Genomic DNA, 8276 nt, shown 5'->3' with positions numbered 1-8276 from the left:
TGATGCCCCCGTGGACTGTCTCCTGGGGAATGATCTTGAGAGTTCCCCGTGGGCCGCCGTAGAAAGAAGAGAGCACCTGGGGATGTTGGGCCTCCCGGACTGGGCGTGCGTAACCACCCGGTCCATGGCCGCCCGTGCCATCCCCCGACCAGAAGAACCAGAATGGCCAGCACCTCCTCCCCCGATCGCTCCAGTAGAGGACACCGACCATACCGACCCCCCAGAGCAAACCCCCGAAGGGCTCACTCAGCCCCAGGACCTTCCCAACCTGGCTCAGTGGCGTCAAGAAGGGGGGCCCACCCAGGAACAGTTCCGTCAAGAACAGAAGACCTGTCCCTCCCTCGAGGGACTCCGCCAGCAAGCCCTCGCCCAGAGCGCAGGGGACACCACCGGAGCCCATTGGATCTATTGGGACAACGAACTATTGTACAGTGAACAGAGAATCGCGGAGTTAGGGGCCAGTCGAGTGCTGGTGGTGCCCCTCCGTTTTAGAGACTTCCTGTTAAATTTGGCCCACGATGTCCCTCTGGCTGGACACCTGGGCCAGGACAAAACCTACAGTCGCCTGGTGACCCACTTTTTCTGGCCAAAGATGAGAAACAACGTCCTCAACCACTGCCGGTCCTGCCCCACGTGCCAGGCCAGCGGGAAGAGCGGCCGCAAACTCAAAGCACCTCTGCAACCCTTCCCAGTTGTCACCACCCCGTTCGAGAGGGTGGGAATAGACATTGTGGGGCCCCTGGACCCCCGTACAGCACAAGGACATCGGTTCATCCTGGTACTGGTGGACCACACCACCCGCTGCCCCGAGGCTGTGCCCCTGCGAACTGTAACAGCCCCGGTGGTCGGCCGGGCCTTAATGGGGATCTTCTCCCGGGTGGGCTTCCCCCGAGAAGTCGTCAGCGACAGAGGCACAAACTTTATTTCGAAGTATATGAAGTCCCTCTGGCAACAGTGCGGGGTCACCTACCGATTCACGACCCCCTATCACCCTCAAGGAAACGGACTAGTCGAGCGGTTCAACCGCACGCTCAAGGGAATGATTGGGGGGTTGGAAGAGCCCCTCCGTCGCCAGTGGGATGTACTACTTCCGTGCCTCCTCTTCGCCTATCGAGAAGTCCCCCAGAAGTCCCTCGGCTTTAGCCCTTTCGAACTCTTGTACGGGCACCCTGTGCGAGGGCCCCTCAGCCTAGTCAAAGAAGGTTGGGAGATGGCCCCCCTAAAGACCCCTCCAGACGTCTTCAAGTACCTCCTGACCCTACGCAATCAGACCAGGCAATTCAGAGAAATGGCGAAAGCGAACCTTGAGGCCAGTCAGGAGGACATGAAAAAATGGTACGATCAAAATGCCTCCTCCATCGAATTCGAACCTGGCCAACAAGTGTGGGTGATGTCCCCCACCGAACCATGTGCCTTGCAGGACAAGTAGACGGGGCCCTTCAAAGTGGTCGAACGCAAGAGCCCCGTCACCTATCTCATCGATATGGAATCTCCACGGAACCCCCTCCGGGTCCTCCACACCAACAGACTCAAACCCCACTTTGTGCGCTCGGAGCTCAGCCTCCTGATGTCTACAGACAGTGGAGCGGAAGAAGACTCCGAGCCTCTCCCTGATCTCCTGAAGACTCGTGAAAAAGATGGTTCCGTGGACGGGGTCCGGCTCTCCGATGCCCTCACCCCGGAACAGCGCCAAGGCTGCCGGGACCTCCTGCTGCAGTTTGCTACCTTGTTTTCCCTCACCCCAGGGGTCACCCCCTGGTGCTTGCACGACGTAGACACTGGGGACAGTCCCCCTATCAGACACCGGGCGTACCGCGTACCAGATCGGGTACAGGCCTGCATCCAAGAGGAGGTATCAAAGATGCTCACGCTCGGGGTCATCGAGCCCTCGGACAGCCCCTGGGCCAGCCCGGTCGTGCTGGTCCCCAAAGCTGCTGCCCCCGGCACCACTCCTGAGCTCCGATTCTGCGTCGACTATCGGGGCTTGAATGCTGTTACCAGAACCGACGCTCATCCCATCCCCCGAGCGGATGAACTGATCGACCGCATGGGGGCTGCCCGCTACCTCAGTATCTTCGACCTGACAGCGGGCTACTGGCAGATCGGTCTCACACGCCGGGCCCAAGAACGATCCGCCTTTTCTACCCCCGATGGCCACTACCACTTCAAAGTCATGCCCTTCGGCATGAAGAATGCCCCAGCTACTTTTCAGCGACTGGTGAACCAGGTCTTGGCGGGGCTCGAGGAGTTCAGCGCCGCCTACCTGGACGATATCGCTGTGTACAGCCGCCACTGGTCCGACCACCTCCACCACCTCCGAGAGGTCCTGCAGGCCCTCCAACGGGCCGGCCTCACAATCAAGGCCAGCAAGTGCCAAATTGGTCAGGGGTCCGTGACCTATCTCGGACACCAGGTGGAAAGCGGTCTGGTGGCCCCTCTGCAACTCAAAATCGCTGCCATCCAGTCCTGGCAGCCCCCAGTCACGCAGACCGAGGTCCGAGCCTTCTTGGGGCTCACCGGCTACTACCGGCGGTTCGTGAGGGACTATGGCAGCATTGTGGGGCCCCTCACGGGACTCACATCCAAAAACCACCCGAAGAAGATCAACTGGACCCCAGACTGTCAAACGGCCTTCGAGAAGCTGAAAGCCGCCATGTGCACTGCCCCTGTGCTCCAGGCCCCCGACTACAGTCGGGAATTCATCGTACAAACAGATGCCTCCGACCATGGCATCGGGGCGGTCCTCTCCCAGCTGAACTCCGAGGGACTTGACCAACCGGTGGCCTTCATCAGCAGACGCCTCCTGGCCCGAGAACAGCGCTGGAACACCATCGAGAGGGAGGCCTTCGCAGTGGTGTGGGCCATCAAAAAGCTCCGGCCCTATCTCTTCGGTACCCACTTCCGGGTGCAAACAGATCATCGACCCCTGCAGTGGCTAATGCAGATGCGGGGGGAAAACCCCAAACTATTGCGTTGGTCCATCTCCCTGCAGGGGATGGACTTCACTGTGGAACATCGACCGGGCCAAGACCACGCCAACGCAGATGGCCTGTCACGCTTTTTCCGCCTCGACGAGGAGAGTCCCCAAGAGGATGGGTGACTCTCCCCGCCTTCAGCTGGGGGGGACGCATGTTGGACAGGCCACATGAAGGGCTTGCTCCCTCCCCGCATGACAGGGCCCGAGCCCCGGCCCTCCAGGTGTTACCCACAGAAACAACCCGCACCCCGTCTCCAGACGGGACTCCTGCCCCCGGACATCTCTGTATCATGGGGCCGAACCACTACCGGCTCCCTCGCCCGGCCCGGCCGCCATCTTGGACACTGCACCACGAGGCCGCGTGGCCTCAGCTCGACCCTAACCCTGGGCCTGGCCAGGCCCCGACATCCCGGCACCACCATCCACCCAGGAGGTAAACGGACCACTTGGCAGGTCGATGGGAGAAAGAAGTGTCGATGGCTCTCCCCCGCCAGGTGCCGATCGCCCCCCAGCTCCCCCGGGCGCTGGCTCCACCCCCCTGCTGGGTGTCTGGACTCCCTCATCCCGGACCTCCCGACCTCCAAGTGCGAGGGTCCGGACATCAAAGGGCGCCAGACCTATAACTGGGGCAGCTCCAGAGCAGGAAGGCAGTTGTATCCTGGAGTCGAGAGACACCGAGAAGAACTCATCCTTGACGGACTACCGGCGCTGCCGTAGCCCTGCCTTGTGAACTATCATCCTGCCTGCTGGCGCTGCCGCGGCCTTCTGCATCCTCCATCCTCGTCGGGACCTGCTGGCGCTGCCGCGGACCGTTGTAACTACCACCTTCATTGGGACCTGCTGGCGCTGCCGCGGACCGTTGTAACTACCCCCTTCGTTGGGACCTGCTGGCGCTGCCGCGGACCATTGTAACCACCACCTTCATCGGGACCTGCTGGCGCTGCCGCGGACCGTGTAACGACCAACTTCACCGGGACCTGCTGGCGCTGCCGCGGCCCGTCCAGCTAGAACACCGAGCTCGAGGATTGTGAGCTATCCATCATATCATCGCATCTACCAGATTGGTAATAAGACTGTCCCGCTACCCCCTTTCCCAACCAAGAGACTAGAATCGAGGGGACCCCTGAGTCCTGACCTCCCTGTATCATTCTATCGTACCTAAAGATTGCTTATAAAGAACGTTAAACCTTATCTTTGTGTGGTGTACATCTGTGGGGGGGAAGTTACTCGTCTGTACGATCGCTGGAGACGGCTCTCCCCGTAGACCTCTCCCCTTGTCCTCGGCCGACCTTCCCGGTCCGTCTAACATGAGGTCTATTATATGTGTCATAAAAGGAGTATGCCACCGATTTTTAGACGTTAAGGGATAATCTGGATATTTCCCCGAACCGTGAAAACTTTGCTGCTGTTTCATGCATATTTTCGTTCAAATCTTTAAAATATAACAACATGTCATCTGCAGAGAGGGACACAGAATGGACTGTTCCAGCCAGCGGTATACTATATGGGGCCACAATTTGATGCAGACGTTGAGCTAGAGGCTCCAATGCTAGCACAAACAATAAGGGCGACAAGGGGCATCCTTGGCGCGTACCACGATAAACATAATACATTGGTGAGATAGTGAGCCCAGTCTTGGCACGGGCTATAGGGTTAGTGTAAAGCAATTTTATCCAATTGCAGTATAATGAGGGAAGCCCAAATTTAGCCAACACGGCTAACATTTATGCCAGCTCAAAGTATCGAATGCTTGGCGTACATCTAATGATAGACACCCAGCGAATGGTGCTGATGACGAAGCCGCATGGATCACAGCATGTAGACGCCGAATATTTAGTGAGGTGCTACGGTTGAGTATGAACCCACATTGATCTATGTGCACTAGTGTTGGAAGTAGGGGGAGTAATCTAGATGCCAAAAGTTTACTAAGTATTTTGTATTCAGTGTTAAGGATTGATAGGGGACTATAGCACGTAAGTTCAGTAGGGACTTTGACAGGCTTTCACAAGGATGTGACCAGTGCTTCCCTAGTGGTGGGAGGCAAGGAACCTTCCGTGAGGGAGGTCGTATAGAGCCGTAGCAACTTGGGAACTAATGTTTCTGCAAATGTTAAATAAAATTCAACAAGAAGCCCATCTGAGCCCGGAGCTTTATTGCAGACCAATGCCTTTATGGCCACACGGATCTCCACTGAAGTGAGTGGAGCCTCCAGCTCCTCAGCATGTGAGTCTGAAATAGTAGGAAGTTCGACCTCTGCCAGAAAGCGAGTGATTGCTTCTGACATGTCTAGAGGGGAAGCAGTGTACAGGTTAGTGTAGTATTCTCGGAATGTGTGATAAATACCAGCTTGGGAGGTGGCCAATGTTCGTTGGGCATTAGTTATCGCCAGTATGGGGGTTATTTGAGGTTTAATCAATCGCGCTAAAAATGTGCTAGCTCTAGCAGCTCCTGCATGTGTGCGAAGTGTGTACTCTTGCAAGTCAATCGTCCTTAACCGTTCCAACAATCCTGCATACTGTATCCTGGCCTCTTGTACGCCATCTGCCCCCTCCTCACTTATTTGGGCTGCTATCTCTTTCGCTTGCAGAACGCCTTCTAGTTCCGCTATATCTCTAACCGTCTCACTCCTAATTCCCACCAGGGACCCTATGGCGACACCCCACATCGTGACCTTAAAGGCCTCCCATTCTAATAATCTGGTCGTGACTGTGCCCTCATTCTCCATAAAAATGTGGTAATGGCTGTAGTCAGTGTGGCTCGGAACACCTGTTCTTCCAAATGTATTGGTTGCAATCGCCATGTGGAGATAGGTGCGGGGGAGCGATCCCAATTTAGCACTAATTCTATGGGATTATGGTCCGATATAGTCTTGCCCAAATAATTACATTGCTTAATGGTCGGGGACAAGTCAGGTGTACATAAGAAGTGGTCTAGATGGGTATGTACCTTGTGCGGGTAGGAATAAAAGGAATATTCTCACATGTTGACATGCAGGGACCTCCAGATATCCAGTAATTCCCATCCCTGCACCCATCGCGTTAAAGCGGCCGCTTGTGAGTGAACCGTCGTGTTCAGTAAGGGGGGATGAGAGCGATCTAGTCCTACATCAAGCACTGCATTTTGGTCCCCTCCTAACATCCATGGATACTGCAACCAGTCCGAGAGTGCCCGGGAGACTCGTGATAAAAAGGCCTCTTTTTCCACATTTGGAGCATAAATGCAACCCAAAACCACCTGCCTCCCATCCAATGCTCCTCGTATAAATACATATCTTCCTTGGTCATCTATATTACTCTCACTAAGGGAGAAGGGGATTCCCGCCCGTATCCAAATTGCAGTTCCTCCAGAAAAGGCAGAATAGGCTGTTGCGTAAAGTTGCCCCCTCCACCGTCTCTGCAATTTCATAGTTTCTGAGGGCACTAGGTGTGTCTTCTGGAGATAGACTATTTGGGCTTTACGGCGATGTAATTGCGCAGCTATTCTATGCCGCTTGCGCATCATGCCCATTCCCCGAACATTCCAGGATACAATAGTAAAAGATTTGGCAGTCAACATCATCAGGGCACATTAATTAGGACCCCCCCCCCCCCATCGTGCCCACAAAAACCCCGCCCCCTCATCCCAACAAAGGATTGTGCGGCAATAATACCAACAATACAACTTCATCCCAGTACTGGGTCCAACAATCCAACTTCGCACGACCAAACTGTGTACTAAACATCAACAGAATACACTTTAAATAATTGCAGTCGCATTCGGGGGCGGTTGCATATAGCATTCCCATCAAAAACAGTGACCTAGGAATGAAAACGCCCAGAACAGGCCGGGCCAAAGAGCTTACAAATCCTTCCATTTCATGTGTTCGGAAAACATTATCATTATACTACGTAATGACGTACATACTGGCCAATACAAATTTAGGAATCAGCATTACAAATTATACGCTATGTGTTCATTTCACATTTTAATTATTTGGGTACCATATTTCAACTTATACACAAACAGGTCACCCCAAGGGATCATTGCTGAGCTGCGTAAGCTCCAATGGGAACAGTGCGACACTGCCGCCCGAGTCCGAGTCCGAATTAACCTCCTCGGAAGGACTTGTGCTGATAGGTGGACAAGGTACACGGAGAGCCTTGGCAGTTCGGAGGGCCTCCTGTCTACCACCCATCACTTGTTGATGAGGCGGAGGACTGGATCCTGTACTCTGCGTGAGGAGACCCCTTCTGTGTCTCCAGGGAGCACTTTGTGATTGTGCAGAGTCCAACCGTCTGGCAGGTAGTGTGTCTGGGAAATTTCTGTCCAGCCAATCCCAGGCACTGTCCGGCCTGTAAAAAAAGACAAAACACTGGTTATATATGATTTTCAGTTTCGCAGGAAACAGTAATGCAAATGTGAGGCCCGCGTGCCGGAATCGAGCCTTAACTTCCATGAATGAAAAACATTTCCGCTGCACTGCTAGTGTGTAGTCAGGAAAGATTGAGATTTTAGCATTATCCACCTGTAGCAGGCCATTGTCCCTCACCGCCTGCAATAAATGGTCACGGTCTCTATAGTTCTGAATCCTAGCCAATATTGGGTACAGGGTGTCGTGTGGGGACTCGATGAGCACGTTTGACAGTAAAATACGCGGACAAACCCATAGGGCAACACTAGTTTGCAACCAGTTTTCTATGAAGGTCATCGGGTTGGGGCCCTCCGACCCCTCCGGGAATCCGACTATGCTGATGTTGTTTCGCCGGGCCCGGCCTTCTGCATCGTCCGTGCGAGTCTGTAGGGATTTGATTTGCTGTCGCATTTGACTTAGCTGTTCTTCATGGGTGTTCACTTGTGGCACTAATGTTTCCAGTGTTTGTTCTGTAGTTTTAACCTTATCAGCTAATTTTCTGTGGTCATCCTTGAGTAAGTTAAGGTCCACAGAAATCGTGCCCAGCTGATTTTCTAACGCAGATCTCGAGTCTCTTATCTCCTTCATTATCAAATCCAATTTATCCACTGGGGGGTTAGAGACCGCTCTGTCCTGTACTTGCTGTGAACTTCCGGGTGAGCGCTCCGAGGTCGGTGAGAGAGATCCCGCCCTCCCGGATCTGGAGGTCATCCTCGGCTTTCCTCTGCCGATGATTACCTCTAACTTGGGTGACTGGGTGATATTCGAGTATACGATTGGGTAGTCCAGATTGCCTACCTGTTATTTGCTCAGTGTACGGTCCAGTGGGGCCTTGGCATATATTGAGCACCAATGAAAGGGAAAACAGTGTTTCTTACCAAATGGAGAGGCTGCTATTTAACTCACGCT

The sequence above is a fragment of the Triturus cristatus genome, chromosome 4_1 (assembly GCF_964204655.1).
Source record: "Triturus cristatus chromosome 4_1, aTriCri1.1, whole genome shotgun sequence".
Classification (NCBI taxonomy): domain Eukaryota; kingdom Metazoa; phylum Chordata; class Amphibia; order Caudata; family Salamandridae; genus Triturus; species Triturus cristatus.
Note: the sequence above shows the minus strand (reverse complement) of the source record.